The sequence below is a fragment of the Rhineura floridana genome, chromosome 4, assembly GCF_030035675.1.
Source record: "Rhineura floridana isolate rRhiFlo1 chromosome 4, rRhiFlo1.hap2, whole genome shotgun sequence".
Classification (NCBI taxonomy): Eukaryota; Metazoa; Chordata; class Lepidosauria; order Squamata; family Rhineuridae; genus Rhineura; species Rhineura floridana.
This window is the reverse complement of record NC_084483.1, coordinates 49,614,834-49,635,681: the sequence shown is the minus strand read 5'-3', so window position 1 is coordinate 49,635,681 and position 20,848 is coordinate 49,614,834. Positions and strand designations below refer to the sequence as shown.

Below are 20,848 nucleotides of genomic sequence, written 5' to 3'. Positions count from 1 at the left end.
GAGGATAATTTTATCCTCCTCAGGTATCTCTGATAAGATGGCATCCAGCTGGGTATACAATTTTTTCTTGATGTCTTCATCAGCATCTAATGTTGGTGTATAAGCACTTAGAATAGTTGCCTGCTGGTTTTTGGCAAGTTTTAAACGGAGAGTTGAAAGTCATTCATTGCTGCCAGTAGGAACTTCTGACAAGAGCTTCACAAGATCATTTTTAATAGCAAAGCCTACTGCATGTATTCGTTGTTCTTGTTCAGGCAGTTCTTTCCAGAAAAAGGTGTAACCTCCTTTTTCTTCCTTCAATTGTCCGTCCCCTGCTCTTCAATTTTCTTGGAGTGCTGCTATGTCAATATTAAAATGTCTCAACTCCCTCGAAATCTTGGAAGTCCTGTGTTCAGGACTTTCACTATCTGTATTGTCCAGCAATGTCCTTATAGTCCATGTTCCAAAATTGAATTGTCTTTTGCGACCACTAAGTGGTGACCCCACTGGACGCGGTAATCCAGTCAGGGAGAGAGATGAGGCAGACTATGTTTAGGGCACCTTTTCTAGCCCCCTCCTCATAAGGGGGGAGCAGAGTGGATCCTGAACAGGACTGCTCAGTTGTAGATATAGCTGCCGAACTACTCAACTGCCTTGGTCCTTGAGCCAGGACGACTGTGTCTGTATCCACCACCCATGTGCTGGTCCATGACTAGGGGCTTCCGGATTTCACAGTCCTGCCCCCGTTGCCATTCACCGATCGGCATGGGGCTTTTGTTTTGTTGTGTTTTGGTTGGAAGGCACCTGTGCATGAATTTGTTTTATGTGGGGAGAACGGTGCACGACGATCAACACACAATCTTGACAGGAAAAGGCTTTGATCCAATGGCACGGATACCACGACGATTGGAAGTCTTTTAACTGCTGCAGCCTTCATCCACCTTCACAGCCATTGTAACATACACATTGTTATCCTCTGCCTGTTCTGCCGTTGAGGACATTCTTGGATCATTCTTTGTCTGGTTCCATGGGTGACCCTGCTGGGAGTACATGACTCCCGACGGCATCGCTCATAGGGTTCATTGGAACACACAAGCCCACGCACCACTACAAGGTGACGATCCAGCGAGGGATGTGTCACAAGACCTTCTGATAAAGTGATGATGCTTAACCGCAACTAGACAAGATGTTTGTGCAATGATAAGGAAAACTGTACTTGTGTAATGATAGGACATTCTGTTTTCTAAGAGGTAGGATGCTGCTGCCTGTGTGCTTTTGAAAATCCCTATAAGTATGTGCTGAAAAGTGCTTGGGACAGAGAACTTTTGGACTTGCATGGTGTTCCCATGCCTGTCTGAATTTTTCTCCAAGCAGCTTTGTTTGCTTTGTTTTAATAAAGTGCTTCTAGCAGATCTTACTGATTCAAACACAACATGAAGCTCTTTTTTTCTTCCACAGTGTTATGGAAACTCAGACACAGGGCCAAACTTGCTCTGATGTTAAATGCATTTTTGCATTTAGCATGAAGACTTCTTTTAAAAATGCAAACAACAGCCATTTCGAGTGGCTGACAATTATCAGGATAACTGCAGGCAAGCAATGGATGTAGAGATGTGAAAGCCTGGGGGTGGGGGGTGGGAAAAAATCAAGGGAAAACATTTTTCCTACCTCCCTGAAAGCTTTTTTTGTTTTTCTGAAAAATTAGAAAAAAAACAAAAACCTCAAAAAATAACTTTCCCTGAATTCCCCCCTTTTTTGAGGCATAGGTGGATGAACCCCTTCCATTATTTCACCTTTTGGTGCCAGTGAGGGATTTCCTCAAATGTAAATAGCGGCTTCAAAGGAACAGTTTTCATCAGGACCACAGCAGGGGAGGAAACAATTAAAACTCCCTCTCCAACACAAAAACACCTGCTGCAATCCAAATAAACCCAATCCCCAGCAGCTATCTGCATTTTTTAAAAAAATGTTCATGTTAAATGCAAAGCCACATTTAACATTGTGTTTAAGTTTGGTCCTGACCTACACTACTGGATATAAATCTGAAAGGCAACTGATAGCAGAAAGTTGGCACTCCTAGAACTGGAATGGCCTTCACCGCATTTCTGATTTGTTCCTAATTATGTAACAAGAATGGAATCCAATGTAGTACCAAATGAAAGTTCCATCAGCACAAGGATTTCTGCTTGTGCAACAGAATGTTCTTCCCTTCTCATCTCCCTAAATCTGTTCTAGACGTTCCCCCAACCCTCTAGAGCCAGATTTGGAGAGGGTGCGGAGCAAGTGAGGAGGGAGGACAGAGGAAAAGTCCCATTGCATAAATGGAAACCCTTGAGCTGATGAGATGCGGTAGGTGAATACTGCCCTATGAAGCCTTGCCATGATGCATCAGCTGCCTTAGTTCACATATTCACAGAACTCATCATCTTGCTGGCTATCATGTGCAGATTAAGCAGGGAAAATGAAAACCAAGATAATGAGGAAGCAAACCCACTGCAGTGCCAGCTCCATCTTTTCATGTTTAGGTAAACTAAGTAATCTTAGATCACCTGAAGAAGATAGGGATTAGAGCAAAGGCAGGCATCTGTGCACTGATAAGCTTCCAGTAGAAGGAATTGCCAGCCTGTAACACGCACAAGTTACTGTTAGTGCCTAAGACAACTTATTTACAATAAGAAGCAAAAAAAAGAAAAAAAAATTTCCAAGGTACAAATTCACAGCTTTTTACTGATGCATATTATATACTAATTTCCCATCATCCCTGAAATGGGAACCAAGGTCCACAGTGGTTACTAGCAAGTGTTCAACACAATCTCACCTCACACCTGGCTGGCTTTAAGGAAAAGCAGAATGCATTTCTCAAATGTGCTTTCACCAATAACTTGCTACCAAGAAGCCAGCACCAAGAGTTTCCCTCCCTAAATAATTATGTATGCTCAGAGAGACTATATTGCCAGAGGGGAGAGGAGACCGAGTGGATAGAAGCATACGTGTTTAAAATGAAAAACATTTCTGAACATAATTCGCAAAAGTGACAGAAGCTGGATTAGGAAAACACACACAGATGTTAAATTGCATTGATTGGAAATGGGGCATGCTATTTGAAACACAGCCAAGGCAGATACTGCTTGTAATTGGAGTTTGGGGCTATTGCCCCCGACTTAATTCTTGAAATTCAATAACTCAAAGTCTTTTAACCCCTATAGAGCATAAATTCATGTTAGCATGAAGTCTTTGCAGTTGGTATCATCATTTGATCCTCACGTGTCACAAAGCTACTTCATGGAACTGCTGGGGCTGCCATTTGTTTTCAACATAACGAAACCAAAAAAAATGTTCATGTGCTCCAAAGTAGTTAGGATCATGTTCCTACACTTGAGGAAGCTTGAAACCATAGGAACAGATGGATTATAATGATAACAGGATTGTCGGTAAGTACCAAAGAAAATGTAACATTGTTACTGCTTACTTGTAACTATAATCACATTGAGTACAAGTCTAGGAAGCTACTGAGCTAGAAGAGATGCCCTGGATTAGTGGCAAACTATAAGATTTGCAGCACAATCCTAAACTCAAAAATAAATCCTATTACATACAATGAGGCTTATTCCCAGGTGCATAGGATTACACTCATACAAGGTCTAAATTGGTTTTTTTTTGGTAAAATAACAAAAGGGGTAGCTAAAGTGATATTGCTTTGAATTTACAGTTCTTAAAAGGAAACTGGTGCAACCTTTTTTAAACAGCGTATCTAGGAATTTAAAATCATCAACACTGGAACTCTTGAAAACAAAATACAATTAGTTAAACAGTGATATTAGGCTTTGGGGGTAATCAAAGCAATATGGACCAATCACTAATCAATAGACTGAAGAGATTAAAATATTGTGATTGGAACACTGTCCAGCAGTAGAGATTAAACTATTTTATTTGTTAGTAACTTTGCAATGTGTTTAGGCAAGATTTAAGTAACTGGTCAAGCCCTGTGCATGTTGAAAACTTGCATATTCTTACAGTAATGCAAGTTGATCCAAAAACTAACAAAGAATGACTCCTTGGATTATAGGATTGTATAAATTACTTATTGTTCAAACCTCACAACATTCTTTCCTTGTGTAATCAACACCATCGCTAATAAACACCTGGAAATACACACAATGGTATCCTACATAGGATGATCTCTTGAAATGTGCTCAGTAGCTTTGTAAATGTATATATGAAAAGAAAGTTGTGCCTAAATGAATCTAAAAACTTAAAATATTTTGATCATTTAATTTCATATATGGTAATAACTACTCAAGATGAAGTCACTGATATGTGCTGAATTACATTTACTACTGATGCATAGAGCACACTCTTAATTAAACCCCAGAAGATACATGTGCATAATTTTATCACAATTTCTGTATGTTAGAATTCTGAAACACAATTTTATCATTCTCAGATGTCTTCTCTGCTGAGATGGCTCATCTAAAATGCAATTTTATGTTTAAAAAAATAAATAACTAAGCACTCCAGTTTAATATAGATTCATCCGAGCCTAAACAAAATATATAACAACCAGAAACTATCTATGATCCCTGTCTATGGGGATTGTCCACTCTGTTCCCTACATGTGACAAATGCATGTGCTTAGCCCAGAGGATCACTTTGAACATGTGGGAGCAATGCCAACTGGCCTTTGGAAATTCTGCATGCACAGGAGGGGAAGGGAAGAATACTATGAAGTGGTATTAGCATGGGCATCTGCAGGATTTTTTCAGAGCAGTAAATACTGCAAACAAACATACATACATTACTACTAGGGTTGCCAGGTCGGAACCATCCAAAAACCTGAGAAAATGGGGGCGGGCCCTAGTGACGTCAGGGGGCGGGCCCTAGTGACGTCAGGGGGCGGGCCCTAGTGACATCACAGGGCGGGCCCTAGTGACATCACAGGGTGAGCCCTAGTGATATCATTAAACATGATACATTGTATCAACCACAGTTGCTTGGAGCATACCATTCAAAAAAAATTCTCTGGAGATTAAAATAGAAATCTTACCTAAAATAGGGTGTTCCTAGGTCCATCTGAAGTGACAAGGTCATTCTTTCTCACAAGCTTAGGGTGATGCAAAATGGAAATGGACTGCCTTCAAGTTGATCCCAGATAGGGTCTTCATGGTAAGCAGTACTCAGACAGAGGTGGTTTACTATTGCCTTCCTCTGAGTCTGAGAGGCAGTGACTGGCCCAAGGTCACCCAGGGAGCTTCATGGCTGTGTGGGGATTCAAACCCTGGTCTGCCAGGTCACAGTTCAACGCCTTTAGGGAACATTTAATCTAGCTTACTTGCTTCTGGCAAGAAGGGTTTACGTGCCCTCAGGCCAGGCCATTATTGGAAGAAAGGAGCTTAGTGTTGCAGAGACGTTAGATGGGAGCACAGATAGAAGCCCCTGAAGGCAGCAACTGTAAACATGCTTATTAAGGAACTAAGCCCCATAGAACTCAATAGGACTTACTTCTGAGTAGATATGGTTGCAGCCATGTTAAGGACAAGGGAGGGGATTCTAGGCAAAACAGACAAATAATTGGGTGTCAGAACAAATTAAACCAGAACTATCACTAGAAGCTAAAATGATGAAACTGAGGTTATCATACTTTGGACACATCATGAGAAGACATGATTCACTAGAAAAGACAATAATGCTGCGAAAAACAGAAGGGAATAGAAAAAGAGGAAGGCCAAACAAGAGATGGATTGATTCCATAAAGGAAGCCACAGACCTGAACTTACAAGATGTGAACAGGGTGGTTCATGACAGATGCTCTTGGAGGTCACTGATTCATAGGGTCGCTATAAGTTATAATCGACTTGAAGGCACATAACAACAACAACAAACCTCCCTGATAGACTGTGGGAATGCTGTGGACACAATATATTTCAACTTTAGCAAAGCTTTTGACAAAATGCCACATGATATTCTGATTAGCAAGCTAGCTGAATGTGGACTGGATGGAACAGCTATTGGGTGGATCCACAGTTGGCTACACAATCATATTCAGAGTGCTAATCAATGGTTTCTTCTCAACCTGGGGGGGGTAACTAGTGGGCTACTATAGGGCTTGGTCTTGGACCCAGTGCTCTTCAACATTTTTATTAATGACTTGGATGAGGAGGGGCAGGGAATGCTTATCAAACTTGTAGATGATGCAAAATTGGGAGGAATACCTAATTCCCTGGAAGACGGAAACAAAATTCAAAGGGATCTTAATAGGCTGGAGCATTGGGCTAAAAACAGCAGAATGAAATTTAACAGGGATAAGTGTAAAGTTCTACACCTAGGAAAAAGAAACCAAATGCAGTTATTACGATGGGGGATACTTGGCTCAGCAATACTACATGCAAGAAGGATCTTGGGATTGTTGTTGATCACAAACTGAATATGAGCCAAGAGTGTGATGTGGCTGCAAAAAAGGCAAATGCTATTTGAAGCTGCATTAACATTTGGAGGCAATATGCCTCTGAAGGCGTTGCGCTTATTTATTTTATTTATTAAACTGATATCCCGCCCTTCCTCCCAGAAGGGTCCTGCTTGCAGGCTTCCTATTACGGTTGGGGTGAGGAACTAGATGTTCTTATGTCCTTAAGGGAACCTGAAAACTACTGAAAGGTACCAGGAGAACAGATGGGCCCAACTCCTGCTGTGCAGCTCCCAGCACAGGCAGATGAAGCAGGGTGGCCAAGGCAAACTAAGACTCCGAACCCTGGCCTGAGGCAGGATTGGACCAGATGCGAGGATCCGCTTCATTTACCCAGGAATGTTGGATGCAGACCCATGGGTGCTCTCTAGCCCAGTGCTGTCTGCACTGGCAGCGGCTCTCAGGGCTTCAGGCAGGGGTGTCTCTCAGCCCTACCTGGAGATGCCGCTGAGGACTGAACCTGGGCCCTTCTGCATGCGCAACAGTTTCCCTAAAAATAAAGTAAGATTCTAGTCCTTATGGTTCTGAATGAAGGGTGATTTAAACAGGGAGCTGCTTTATACTGAGTTAGGCCATTGGTCCATCTGATTCAGCATCAGCACTGTCTACAGCGACTGGCAGCGACTGTCCATGTTCTCTACCACTGAGTTATGGCCATCTGCCCTTGATTTAAAAGGGGGGGACGGGCTCTGGCCTGCAGGTCCCCCAATATCACCTGCTCCACAGGCTCTTCTCAGGCGGGAGGGTGTTCAGCACTGGGCAGTCTCTGCTTGAGGAGAATTTTGAAAGTGCACATTGGGCAGGCTGGCAGCTGACCCAAGGCATCTTCTCCTCAGGCCACTGACCCACAGACAAAGCCAGCTGGGGCCTCAGGTTGATTTGGCTGCTGGTGGTCAATGGCTCTTGACAGACAAAAAGAGGCTTCCTACTCTGCTGCGGGGGGCTTTGCACGCACACTGAGAGGTTTAACTTCCTGAGTCTTGAGTGGAGGCAACTCAATGCTGAAAAAAGACTAGAAACTTGTTAGCAGAGTTAGGTTTGGGATCAAGAGCAGACCCAGCGCTGATGTATGTGTGTGTGTGTGTGTGTGTGTGTGTGTGTGTGTGAGAGAGAGAGAGAGAGAGAGAGAGAGAGAGACTTTCCTTGTGAAGTAGCAGACTTTTACGCTGCAGCAATAACTGAGGATTCAGACTTAGTAAAATAAGGAACAGCTTGCTTCATTGAAGGAAATACACAATAGATAGGAAAGGGATTCTAGTTCTAGTAAACTACCTGCATTGGAGGTTCATGGACCTGACAAGGCCTTTGCCCTCATGCTGCAGGTGAGAGAGACAAAGCAAAGACATCTCTTCTCTTCAAGAGACAGAGAAGAAGCAGGAAGGAGAGAGTTGGAAGGTGTGGTCGGCATTCCTAAGAGGTATCAGTTTTCAGGAAGGAAGATGAGCATATGACCAAAGGAAAGGCACAGCCTAGCAACCTGGAGGTCTCCTCTCTGTCTCCCTCCAGACGTGGAAACACCCAAATCGAGTTGCATTTCCACAATTCCAACACAAGTGATGCTTAAAATGGAAACTATGATTTATCAGGGACAGCGATTAGGAAACAGACATTGTTCCTGGGGAACCTGGCCTGGTTTTCCCTGCCTTCCGTCTGCAAGATTCTTTCTTTAAGACCCACTCTGCACCCACCTGTTCCCTGGGCTGCCAGCTTTCTTTGGGTGGCAGCCAGAAATTCAAGACATAGAACTTTCATTGTCACAGAGATGAGGGGACGGGCCTGTTCACCTGCTGAAGTTCCATACACACACAAACCCAGCTGGAAAAATCACATGGCAACCTCATCCTGCTATACATTTTGCTTATTTAAACATTTGGTTTTCAACAATCCAAGGAGCAGTGGCAGACATGGAACCACCAGCTTTCCACAATCAGAAAAGGAAGAGGGGGGGCGGGGTGTGAGAGTGTGTGTGTGTGATGGAATTTCCTCCCCCAAGGTGTGGTGATGGCCAGAGACTGCTGAGCCCCATCTCTCAGGCCTCTCTTTCTCAGGCCTCTCTCTCTCTCAGGCTTCTCTCTCTCTGGCCTCTCAGGCCTCTCTCTCTCTCTCTCTGCCCTCTCAGGCCTCTCTCTCTGGCCTCTCAGGCCTCTCTCTCTCTCTCTCTCTGAGGCCTCTCTCTCTCTCTCTGGCCTCTCTCTGGCCTCTCAGGCCTCTCTCTCTCTCTGGCCTCTCTCTCTCTCAGGCCTCTCTCTCTCTCTCAGGCCTCTCTCTCTCAGGCCTCTCTCTCAGGCCTCTCTCTCTCTCTCTCAGGCCTCTCTCTTTCAGGCCTCTCTCTCTCAGGCCTCTCTCTGCAATCAGCAGCAGCCCAACCTGCTCCTGCCACCCAGCAGCCTTCTGCTTCCAAACGAGATTCCAAACTGCTTTATCGGCCACGATGCAAACCGCAGCCAGAAACGCCCATCGCGGCCGCTCCTCCCACCCAGCAGCCATGCGTGTCAATCACGCATGCGTGCCTGAGGGGGAGGTCCAAAAGCTGGAGATCAGCCTCTTCACACCAAATATGGCCGGAGGCCGGAGACGGCCCACTTTTGCCGGAGACTCCGGCAGAAAACCGGAGACCTGGCAACCCTAATTACTACCATCAGAGAAATAGCATACAGTTTCTGGAAGATTTGGTGGCTGAGCTGCAATGAGGCCTCAGCAGGCCTGGCCTCTTAGAAACTAGTATTCCAGGTTCAACCCTCTGTTTTTATTGGATAGAACTGGTATTCATCTATGGATCAACCTACCTTCAGACAATGTTTTCCACCATAGCAGAAATCCTCGTCTCTTTCCCTGGCTCCCATCACCACCTCCAGGCCTTAATTACTTGTACTACTGCTACAATCAACTTCACAGCTGCACTCACGCTGCATTTCCTCAACATACACACACACACACCATGACGGTCTAGATTCTAGGGTTTTCCCTTTTTACTACATGGTTTGCTTATTGCTTTTAGAAAAGCAAAACCTACCAACAAATATACAACAGTAACAGCTCACAGCAAAGCTTAACTGAAAACATAACAACATACTACAACATGACATTATGGTTCATCTACAGGGCATGCTTCATCTACATTTCCCAAATGTGCAACTATGCATGTGGTGCCTCTTTGTGCAATACCTATTTTTCATGGGTCCTGATTGAATGAAAAAAGCCCTGCACAATACAGCTGTATGTACTGAGGCTCTTTTCAGACCTAATTATGAATACACAGAGACTAGACACACATGATCGTATAATGTGTGAAAGGGGTTTTTGTTTGCTGCTGCTGTACTAAGGATCCATGACATAATGGAAATATGGAGCTAGGCAAGAGAGAAAGCTTAAAACACATGGTCAGATTCTTTCTGAGTTACATCAGACTTGGTCTTAACTGCTTTTCTGATAAAAGTAGAAGGTCAAAATTTATGGAGCTTTCTGCCTATTCTGTAATCTATCAAACAGTCAAAGTGAACATTCCAGATAAGGAAACTAGCTAGTCCCTCACTGGTACGTAGATGAATAGGACATTTAAGCTGTAGAAAGATTAAAAAAAACTATTCAACTTGGGTGGAAGGAGAACTCTACATTAGAATTTGATAGTCATTATTTATTTGTATCAAATATTTATTTATTTGTTATAATAAATATTTATTATTTATTTGTATCAAATGACATAATAGAATAGGGATGGGATCCATTGGCCGGTACAGTTCGAAAGTATTCGTTTGACCTATCAAGCCGGTATTGAGTCGAGCTCATTCTATGCGTGTTATCTGCTGTTCTTACCAATTTCCCCCTCTCCCAAAAGATATAGATGTTAATGTCAATATTTTGAAAGGAAATACTGACAATAATGGAAATGTTGATATTTTGAAAGGAAATATTGATAAATAAAAGGATAAAATTATCATTCTTGATATTTTAGAAGCTGATATTTTTTTTAAAAAAAAATCCATTTTTGAAAATAGCCGTGGAAAACTTCTACATAAAAATCTGATAAAGAATAACCATAGTAATGGAAATTTCGGTACCAAACATGAATTAGGCGTAATTCTAGAATATCCCTACAAAAGAAGTCAAGGTGCATAGGCTACTTTTTTTTTCACTTTAGCAATTAGCTGCCAGATGACAAAGTAATTTTCATATGGAGGCCCGCTAAACAGATGGGTTTCCCTAAACTTTCAAGTGAAAATTCTATAAATACACTACATCTTCGATCTGTAGACCTGGCGCTTTTACAAGTGCCACATAAAGATCTTTCCATATTTGCAAGGAATCGATCCTTCAGCATGGCAGCATCTACTCTCTCGAACTCCCAGCCCATTAGTATTAGGCAGGCACATGTGTTGTATTGTTTTTGGTGCCTGCTAAAACATTTTTGTAATGTAATTTTACATGTAATTTTAACATGTATTTTAATGTATATTTGTTTTTAAACCGATTTTTTTCTATCTTTTGATAACTTTTATGTCAGCCTGGCTTTAATATTTGATATCTATATTTTAATGAATATTTTATATTGTTTCATATGAAGCACTTGTTTTTGTTGATTAAGAGGCATACAAATCTCACCAAATAAAAGTTACGTAATACAAAACAACTGTCAGAAAACAGGCCCCCTATCCTTGATGTAATACATTTAGAGTGCCTCTGATCAGAAACAAGACCCATTGCATTCAATGGCACATACTCCCTTGTGAGTATAGGCTTGCCAGGAAGGATCCTCAAAGCAGCTAACAGTTTTTGTTTTTTTTAAAAGTCAGCTTAAATCAAAGAAAACTACCATCAAGGAAGCAGGCAAAGCAAAACACAGGAGGAAACAAAAATCTAAAAAAAAAAAAGAATGCCCACCAAAGCTACAGCATTTTAAATAAATGCTTTTTTGCTGCCACTATCAAATCATCAATCTGCCACCCAGCGGAGCTCTTCAGAATTGTCCGGGGGCTATTACATGCTGGCCCCAAGGACATGGTAGAACCATCTGAGGCCTGCTGTAATGAATTTGCTAGGCACTTCCAGGATAAAAACTTTAGCATCCGCCAGGACTTAGACTCCAGTGTTATAGCAGATGAATCAAGCGAGGTATCCAGAGCACAGCCTTGTCCCGATTCTTTGGATGAGTTTCAGTTGGTACAGCTTGAAGACATTGACAAGGTGCTTAGACAGGTTCCTGCAACCACTTCTGTGCTGGATCCTTGCCCTTCTTGGCTAATAAAAGCTAGCAGGGATGGAACAGCCGGCTGGGCCAGGGAAGTGATTAATGCCTCTCTACGAGAGGGGGTGCTTCCTGGCTGCCTGAAAGAGGCAGTAGTGTGACCACTCCTGAAGAGACCTCCCTGGACCCAGAAAATTTGAATAACTATAGGCCGGTAGCAAATGTTCCATTCCTGGGCAAGGTCCTTGAACAAGTGGTGGCAGGCTAGCTCTAGATACTCTTGGATGAGACCGATTATCTGGATCCATTTCAGTCGGGTTTCAGGCCTGGTTTTGGCACGGAAACAGCCTTGGTTGCCCTGTATGATGACCTTTGTCGGGAGAGAGACAGGGGGAGTGTGACTCTGTTGATTCTCCTTGATCTCTTGGCAGCTTTCAATATCATCGATCATGGTATCTTTCTGGGAAGACTGGCTGAGTTGGGAGTGGGAGGGACTGCATGAAGTGGTTCTGCTCCTACTTGGCAGGTTGGCTCCAGAGGTGGTGCTTGGGGAGCACTGCTTGGCACCTGGACTCTCCAGTATGGGGTTCTGCAGGGGTCAGTTCTGTCCCCCATGCTGTTCAACATCTACATGAAACCGTTGGGTGTGGTCATCCGGAGCTTTGGAGTGTGTTGCCATCAGTATGCTGATGACACGCAGCTTTATTTCTCCTTTTCATCTTCTTCAGGTGAGGCTGTCAATGTGTTGAAGCAGTCCCTGGCTGCGACAATGGACTGGATGAGGGCTAATAAACTGAGGCTCAATCCAGACAAGACTGAGATTCTGCTAATGGGTGGTTCTAATGACCGGATGGTGGATGTCCAACCTGTCCTGGATGGGGTTGCACTCCCCCGGAAGGAGCAGGTTCGTTGCTTGGGGTTTCTCTTAGAACCATCTCTGTCACTTGAGGCTCAGGTAGCCTTGGTGGCACGGAATGCCTTCTACCAACTTCGGTTGATGGCCCAGCTATGCCTCTATGTGGACAGGGATAACCTGGCTTCAGTTGTCCATGCTCTGGTAACCTCCAAGTTAGATTACTGCAATGCGCTCTACATGGGGCTGCCTTTGAAGACGGTTCGGAAGCTGCAGCTTGTGCAAAATGCAGCAGCCAGATTGGTAACAGGGACCAGACAGTTCAAACATATAAATCCGATTCTGGCCTGCTTGCATTGGCCGCCTGTATGTTTCTGAGCTTGATTCAAGGTGCTGGTTTTAACCTATAAAGCCTTACACGGCTTAGGACCACAATACCTGATGGAACAGCTCTCCCGACACGAACCCACCCGTACACTACCCTCAACATCCAAGGCCCTCCTGCGGGTGCCTACTTGGGAGGGAAGCTGGGAGTCTGGCAACAAGGGGGAGGGCCTTCTCAGTGGTGGCCCCCAAATTATGGAATGATCTCACTGATGAGGTGTAGCTGGCACAAACACTGTTATCTTTTTGGCGCCAGGTCAAGACTTTCCTCTTCTCCCAGGCATTTTAGCATGTGTTTTTAAATTATTTTATATTTCTTTTAATTGTGTTTTTATTTTTTTGTGTGTGTTTTAAAATGTATATATTTGTTTTTAACGTTTTTAATTACTGTAAAACGCCCAGAAAGCTTCGGCTATGGGGTGGTATATAAATAAATAAATTAATAAATTAATAAAACCAGTGACTGAACCTAAAGACTCAGGATGATATACCAGAACCGAGGCACCACTGTCTAAAAATGTCTGTTTGATGTTGTCACACCTGCCAGACTGCAGACACGGAGGACACAAAGTAGGACCTCTGATGATAATGTGAATTCATTGGTAGGTTCATACTAATGCAGAAGTAATTGTTTAGCTGATGCAAAAAATAAAAGTATATAATTTTGTTTTAAATTAACTGTGTGCACACCTGAAAGAAAATAACCACCACTTCCATAGAGAAATTACATAGCATCGGGATGGGAAAACTGGTGCCCTCAGAAACTGTTCGACTACAACTTCCATCATCCCTGACAACTGGCCACACTGGCTGTGCTACAGGGAGTTGGAATCCAACAAGCTCCCCATTTCTGATACAGTAAGAGCCCTGAGAGTCATGCACCAGCTCCTTGCTCACATCACCAAGTGTGTGTGTGTACAGTGGGGATGGTTGTCCTTCAAGGCAATAGGCAGAATCCTCCTAAGGACTTTTTTTCTCACACACATATTAGGACATCTGTAAATAAACTGGGGTAAGATTTGTTATTGTTCTGGTGTAAGCTTAATGCCATTCAAGACAGCTGGCAAAGAGTCTTGCTAAGAAGGTGGCAGGGGAATTGCTCAATCCAGTCTTCCACACCCATCTCCTGCAATATATTTTCTTCTGCGCACAAAACCATTTCATTTTAATATAAGTGCAGACTTCTACATTATTTAAATTAAAGAGTATGGGCTGTATTCAGCTAAATCCTACTCAGAATCGACCCACTGAAATTAATGAACTTAAGTTAATCATGTCCATTACTTCAGAGGGTGTACTCTGAGTAGGACATTGAATACCATCCTATCTCTAAATTGTATTAGACTTCAGAACAGGGCTGTGGAGTCGGAGTCGTGGAGGCGGAAGCAATTTAGGGTGGAGTCGGAGTTGGAGTCGGTAGAAATGTACCAACTCCGACTCCAGCTTCAAAATAAAATTAATAATTTAATTTTTTTGTTTTAATGTACGTTAAGGTCTTTTTATGATATCTTAAAGTGTTTTTAGCATTTCTGTTTGCCGCCCTGGGCTCCTGTTGGGAGGAAGGGTGGAATATAAATCAAATAATAAATTAATTAATTAAATAAAAATAATATACATTTGCCATTTATGAAGGAGTCGGAGTCAGAGTCGGACAGTAGAAAAACAGAGGAGTCGGAGTCGAAGGTTTGATGTACCGATCAAAAATGCAAACACTGATAGGCCTTCCTCCCATTTCTTGCTTTTTTTTTACACTACACAGAATAGGGAACTCATGGGAAAAGGCTTTAGTCAGTCACTGATGGCACACTGGAGAAAAATATAAGGTTTCAGGCTGATCCTGAAGTAATAATTCCAACATCATTTTCAAATAAACAATAATTAGTGACCTTATCCTAGAATCCAAATCAGAAGGCAGCCATAACAGAAATTCATACATTTTGTCACAATTACTCAAAATTAAATATTAAAATGCTGAAGATTTTCCAAGAATAACAAGAAGCCCAGTCCTATGCATATTTACTTGGAAGTAAATCCTTTGACGTTCAAGTGTGTTTGTGCCAAAAGAAGTGTGTTCAGGATTGTGCACCAATGCTATGAACACCCAAGAGATTTTCAGAAACATAGGAGTCAATATTGTAGAGATGCAACATACCTTTTTGGTTTTATAGATTTATGTAGAGCTCCATGCTGAACCCTAGAAAAACCAAGAAAAATTCCAAAAATATCAGGAGTACCACTGCAATTAATATAAGTACTGCTCATGAAGAGCATCATACTTCACACACACCCTACCTTCCTCCTGACTTGGGCAGTTCTGGAATAGTTTTTTAAAAATTAAAAATTAAGCTTGTGAAAGGTTGGCCATATAATTGAATATTCCTTCAGTACAAAGTTTTCCTTAGAAGTGAAAGCTGATGGCTTATTATATATTGTTTCCTTTTCTCTTTTTTTTAAAAAAACAATAATCCCACTTTATGTTAAATTTGCAAATAAAAATTGTTAATAATAGAAATTACCTAGAATAGGGATAGCCAACATAGTCCAAAACATCTGGATGGCACCACAACTTCCATCATATCTGACCATGCTGGCTGGGGCTAATGGAAGTTGTAGTCCAAAACATCTAGAGGACACTAAGTTGGTTTACCTTGCTCTAGACCAAAATTTGTACAGTCAGTTTCACCATTTCTAGTTTCACCATTTCTGTCCATTTACAAGGATCTTGGAAGTGACAGTGGTTAGGTGAATCACTTCTTTGTGCTACATTTTATTATAATTATCAAGATCCCAGTGTTGATAATTATAATATATAATAAGATCCCAGGGTTACCATCATAGTAATGATAGAAGGAGAACCACTTACTTTGCTTTACAGAAGTAATCATCTGTCCATGTTCTAAATACACCAATGATAGTTCACAGCATGTAAGATTGACTCCAAGTGCAGGCCCCTAGTGGCCTTTAAGATACACAACAGAAAGAGAGCCAAGGAGTCATTATATAATTAGGTAGTTTCTGTACTGTTTATTTGCACAATTAGTAAATGGAAGGACACTCTTACTTAAAAAATCATACCCCATTTTTCTTTGTAAAATAAACTCAAAGTGGTTTATCAAAAGGTGATAAAAGAGGTAACATAAAAAGCCCAATTACTAACACCAAATTCAATCAATAAAACCAAGACCAAGATAAAACAACTTCCACCTCCCCAGCAATCGGGGATGGGGATGGGAATGAGACTGAAAACATTAGAGGCCCAATCAACCAACACATTACCTGGGTATCAAGAGGGATTTTACCACTACCACCAGCTATCTATACTGCCGGACTTTTTGGAGCACCAGAAATGATGACATCTAACTACCAGCTTCGTCACGTTTGTATCTCAGGAGTCAAATCAAGGGCTCATATTGACTTGTATTGTTCTATTATGACAGTTTTACAGTCTGACAACAGTCTCTCTTTTATTGGATATACTTATTATGTCCAGTGTAATTTATTGCTTTTTTTTAACACCATGAGAAATAAACTATGTTCTAGAGTGAACATTTTTTACTATTTCTTTCCGCACCCATACCCACAACATGGCATTGCCTTCTTCCTATAATCAAACATATTAATCATTAGCTGGCAGTTTATCAATACTTTTTCTTATTTGAAATCAGATTTCTATTGAGTGTTGTTATAATAAAAACCAATAAAGAGAAAAAACAACCTCTTTTTTTTGTGTTTAAAAAAACAAAACATCAATCCTATTAAAATCACTCTATCGTCTTATTAACCCTCAGTAATAGCACCCATCTATTCTTGACTAAAACCTATTAATATAATATTTCAAAAGAGAGAAAAATAATAAACTACAGTAGAAGGTACACAGGGGAAAGAGGGTGGAAACTTGCAGCAGTTGACATCCACTATGCAGGTTTAATTTAACAGTGCTAGTTAAAAAAAATTAAACATGGAAACAACATATAATAATTTAGGGTCATATTCAACTAAGCCCTAGAGTAGATCCACTGAAATAAATGAACCTAAGTTAGCCACATCTATTAACTTCAGTGGGTTTACTCTGAGTATGACTAGCACTGACAACCATTAATGCATGATAACCCTTGTACTGGAGACATTCAGAACTTGAGATTCCTCTTGTTCAAGCAATAGTTCTCAACCCAGCAGTAAACATACCATACCAGATTTCTTTAGTTGGCATTTTGTAGTTTCATGTTTTCTCTTAACTGAAAACTCTTTACAAACTCCCTATGAATAGCTGTATACAGAACCCTGTATGCTATTGACAATGTTCCTTAACTGATAATTGCCTTAAAAGGGAAATCCACCTTGTAGAAATTCAACAACAGGTGATGCATCCTTGAAGTTGCACTGTTTCCTTGCTTCAGTACTTCACTTGTGTTATTTACTGGTTTCACTGCATGTCTTCATCACATTCCCCATTAAAATATTAATTACAGAACAATAAAGCTGAGTATAACAGTGCCAGTAATGAACACTGTCCTGCCACTACCAGTTATCAGGTCACCCACTGTTTTCCAGTCTCTCATTAGCTCTTGATCTATGATGTAATGAGAAGACAACTCAGCCCAATATCTATCATTTTAGGGTATAAAATCCATTTTCAAATTATTAAAAGAAGTCAAGATGCTTTTCAGCAAGCATGCTCACATTTTGAAGATATGAACTCCATGACATGTGCATGTGATATCACCACAAGCAGTAAGACAGCAGCATTTATCAAACTGTATTCAAGTGGAGTGTTCACTTGTAAGAGGGATGGGTAACCAGTGTTGACCCTTCAGATGTTGATGGACTCCAACTCTCATCAGCCCCAGCCAGAAGGACCTTTACATAACCAGCTAGCCACTTCAGTGGTGGCTCCATGGCTGTGGGATGATCTCACAGACATCACCTCACATCTACAGGGAATACATTTCAGCAGCAGGTGAAGACACACCTCTTTTGTCAGGCTTTTAGAGGTGGAGAAAGTTGTAATGAGTAAAGCTAGTTTTAAGTAAACAGTCTGTAGTGAAAAATATTTTGGTGATGACGGTGGCGTTCAGTGGCATCTAGATAAACAGTTACACCCTTTGATGTTAACTTATTGAAAATACGTTTTGATTTATTTGCCTTTTCTGATGTCAAGCCCCCCCCTTGTTTCTGAATCACTACCACAACAGAGTTCCAACATGAATAAATAACATAAAGCAGCATTAACAGTAAGATATCTTTAAATTCTCCTTTTAAATGTTTTTCAGTGAAGTCGGTCAATAACTGTCAGGAACATATTCTGCTATAAAATCTTTCTTAAATCTGTGCTATCCTCCCCTTACTGCCCCCCTAAAACCATCATATTATAAAACCCTCCAAAGATCATTAGTACAGTTCTTGAAAATGTATTTCAGTAGCTGCTGTCTTCATGACTTTCCACCAAAAGAGTGTTTAAAATGTCAGCACTGATACTGTCATTTTCCCTGATTAGTGATGAATACTATTGTTGATAAAATACAACATGCATTGCTTAAAGAAAAGATGACAAACAATACTGGCTTTTTCAAAGTGATCTCCAACATAGCTGTGTTTGTAGGTTTTCTAATTTTGCTTCAAGGTAGGTTTTTCAACTTTTTGTTATTGAGAGGCCTTTTACAAACATGAAAGTACAAAAATAATTCCTTTATGCAGTATTTTTTAGTTTAGGAACTCTAAAACTTGTACACTTACTCTACTATCAAAGCTCTTGTTTTTATAATACACCTTGAGGAGTCTGCTTAATATTACCCCCCCCTTTCTATTATGAATGCCATGTCTTTTGGCCAACCTCTATAATGAGAAAAGTAACCAGTTTAAACCAAAGTTTCTCATAGCTTCATCAAAGGACACAGATTGGTTTGACCCTTTCTGGAATACTTCTTTTATCAAATATTCTCTTTACATTATATATTTTCATATCTTTTCTTAGTCTAGAGGGTTCCCCATCTCATTTTGAGGCACAATAAGCTCACTGCCTGGAGGAAAATTGAAAACTGAAGAAAGAAAATGAAAAAATGCATAATGGGGGACCAAAGAAATGAAAAGGGGGGAAACGATTTTAAAATAGGCCTTTAGCTTGCTGAACAGAGAAGAACTAAAAGCTTGCTGAAGAGCAAGACTGCATGCTGCTGCTGCTGTAGCAGTGGAAAGAAAACACATCAGGTGGTGCTTGTCCTGCCCCTTTATTCATGCACAAATTCCCCTTGGAAGAAGGAGCTCTTTACACAAAATCCAACAGCTGTAGGTTGTTTTTGTTTTTTGTTTGATGATGATGATGATGTTCAGAAAGTTCCAAGCATGCGTCTGTGCTGGCACAAAACTCATATTTATTGCATGGGTCATGAAGATGCTGTTTGCATTTCAAGGATTATTTATTTAAAAGATTTCTAGGGCACCCTATTCGACAAGGAGCAACAAGCATGGATTACAAAATTTATTTAATTAATTAATTAAGTTGTAACCCTCCCTTCCTCCCAGCATAAAACCACCAAGCAGTCTTAAATCCAACAGATGAAAACCAATATTCTAAAACAGTGACCTAAAAATGAAACTATCTAAAAGCTAACTGGAACTAGTGCAAGTTCAAGGCTTTTTGAAAGCCAGTACTGATGAGGACAATCACACGATTTTAGGGAGAGAGCTAGGGGTCATCTAGAGGCTCCAATGGCACCTATGAATGCTTCTTCTTTTGAAATGCCAAATGCAGCTTCCCAAAGCACAGGTAGGCTTTACTTGCATTACATGATTATTCCCACACCTCTATAAGGAACTTAAGACGCAGCTCCTGGAGGTGGCATATATGGAGGTGACAAAGCACTGGAAAACAGTGGATGTACCAGGGTTGGGTTTCATGCATATGGCAGATAGTAGCATTGGCAGAATTGACTTGACACACCAAATGAGGATGGCAAGAGGCATTGGGAAAAATGGTAGTATTGTGGATATCTGGGGTTGTATCCAACACATCATCAATGGAGTTCCACTGTCGCAGTGGAAGTGCACTTCTATTTCCCCTTATCTGCAGCCTGAACATTTTCTCTAGAGGGTTCCCCATCTCATTTTGAGGGCACACAAGGGGCTGCAGGGAAGAGAAGAGGAGGAAAAGGTTCTGTTCCACTAGTGCATAGTCTCTTGCTTAGTGGAACAAGAGCACTGGATATCATCCCTGGTTCCCTTTTTCTTGTATAAAAATCGAGGTGGAAGGTATTTGTCCACCAATCACATTGAACTCATTCTGGAAGGACCATTTGACACAGTTTGATATTATATACCTTTGAAATTGTATAAATTGGAATTCTAGCAAATAGAAGAAGTTGGAAATGTAATAATTGTAAGTTGATGATGATTATTGTTTCTTTCAAAAAGTTTAATAAGTTCTTTTTTAATGCCATTAGCAGCTTCAGAGAGGCCATTTTTTTCTTGGGACGCTGGTAAGGAGATAATTGAATTTCTTCCCCCCACAATCCTGAGGCTGCTCAGGCTTCCCAGTTGTTTACAAAAACATTCATGTTGATTACATTCACGCAATTAACATGATGTCTAGTTCAGCTCAAGTTACAGTTTCTTAAATCTGAAAAGAAAGCAAGAATGTAGAATGCAGGATAGTCAACTTCCATCTCTGTCACCAGGAAACCTCTGTCTTAGAACTGGCTGTGAGGGCCTGCACCTGGTGTTGGGCCAAGGAGACAGGAAACTAGGGTTGCTGCTGGTGTACCGCCCACCCTGCTGCCCGGCAGCTAGTCTCTGAGCTGGCGGAGGCCATATCGGCTGTGGTATTGGAGGAGCCCAGCATAATAGTCTTGGGTGATTTCAGTGTCCACAATGAGGCTGCCTCTAGTGTTCTGGCTTAGGACTTCACGGCCTCCATGATGACCATGGGGCTGCCTCAAGTTGTCACCAGCCTGATGCATACGGCAGGGCACACCCTCAAATTGGTTTTTGCTCCAGA

The 20,848-nt window shown here is 41.4% G+C and overlaps 1 protein-coding gene across 12 annotated transcripts in view; it reads right to left on the bottom strand.

The window, feature by feature from the left end:
* Window positions 1-20,848, bottom strand: part of FAM83B (family with sequence similarity 83 member B) — a 63,699-nt gene that overhangs the window by 26,068 nt on the left and 16,783 nt on the right. The window contains exon 1 of one of the 12 annotated variants that reach the window (XM_061622985.1): window positions 15,011-15,052. The exons of the other annotated variants lie outside the window; for them this stretch is intronic. The gene's annotated coding sequence lies outside the window, so the exon portion shown is untranslated. Of the gene's footprint in view, window positions 1-15,010; window positions 15,053-20,848 lie in introns of those variants that run through there. 12 annotated transcript variants of the gene reach the window in all.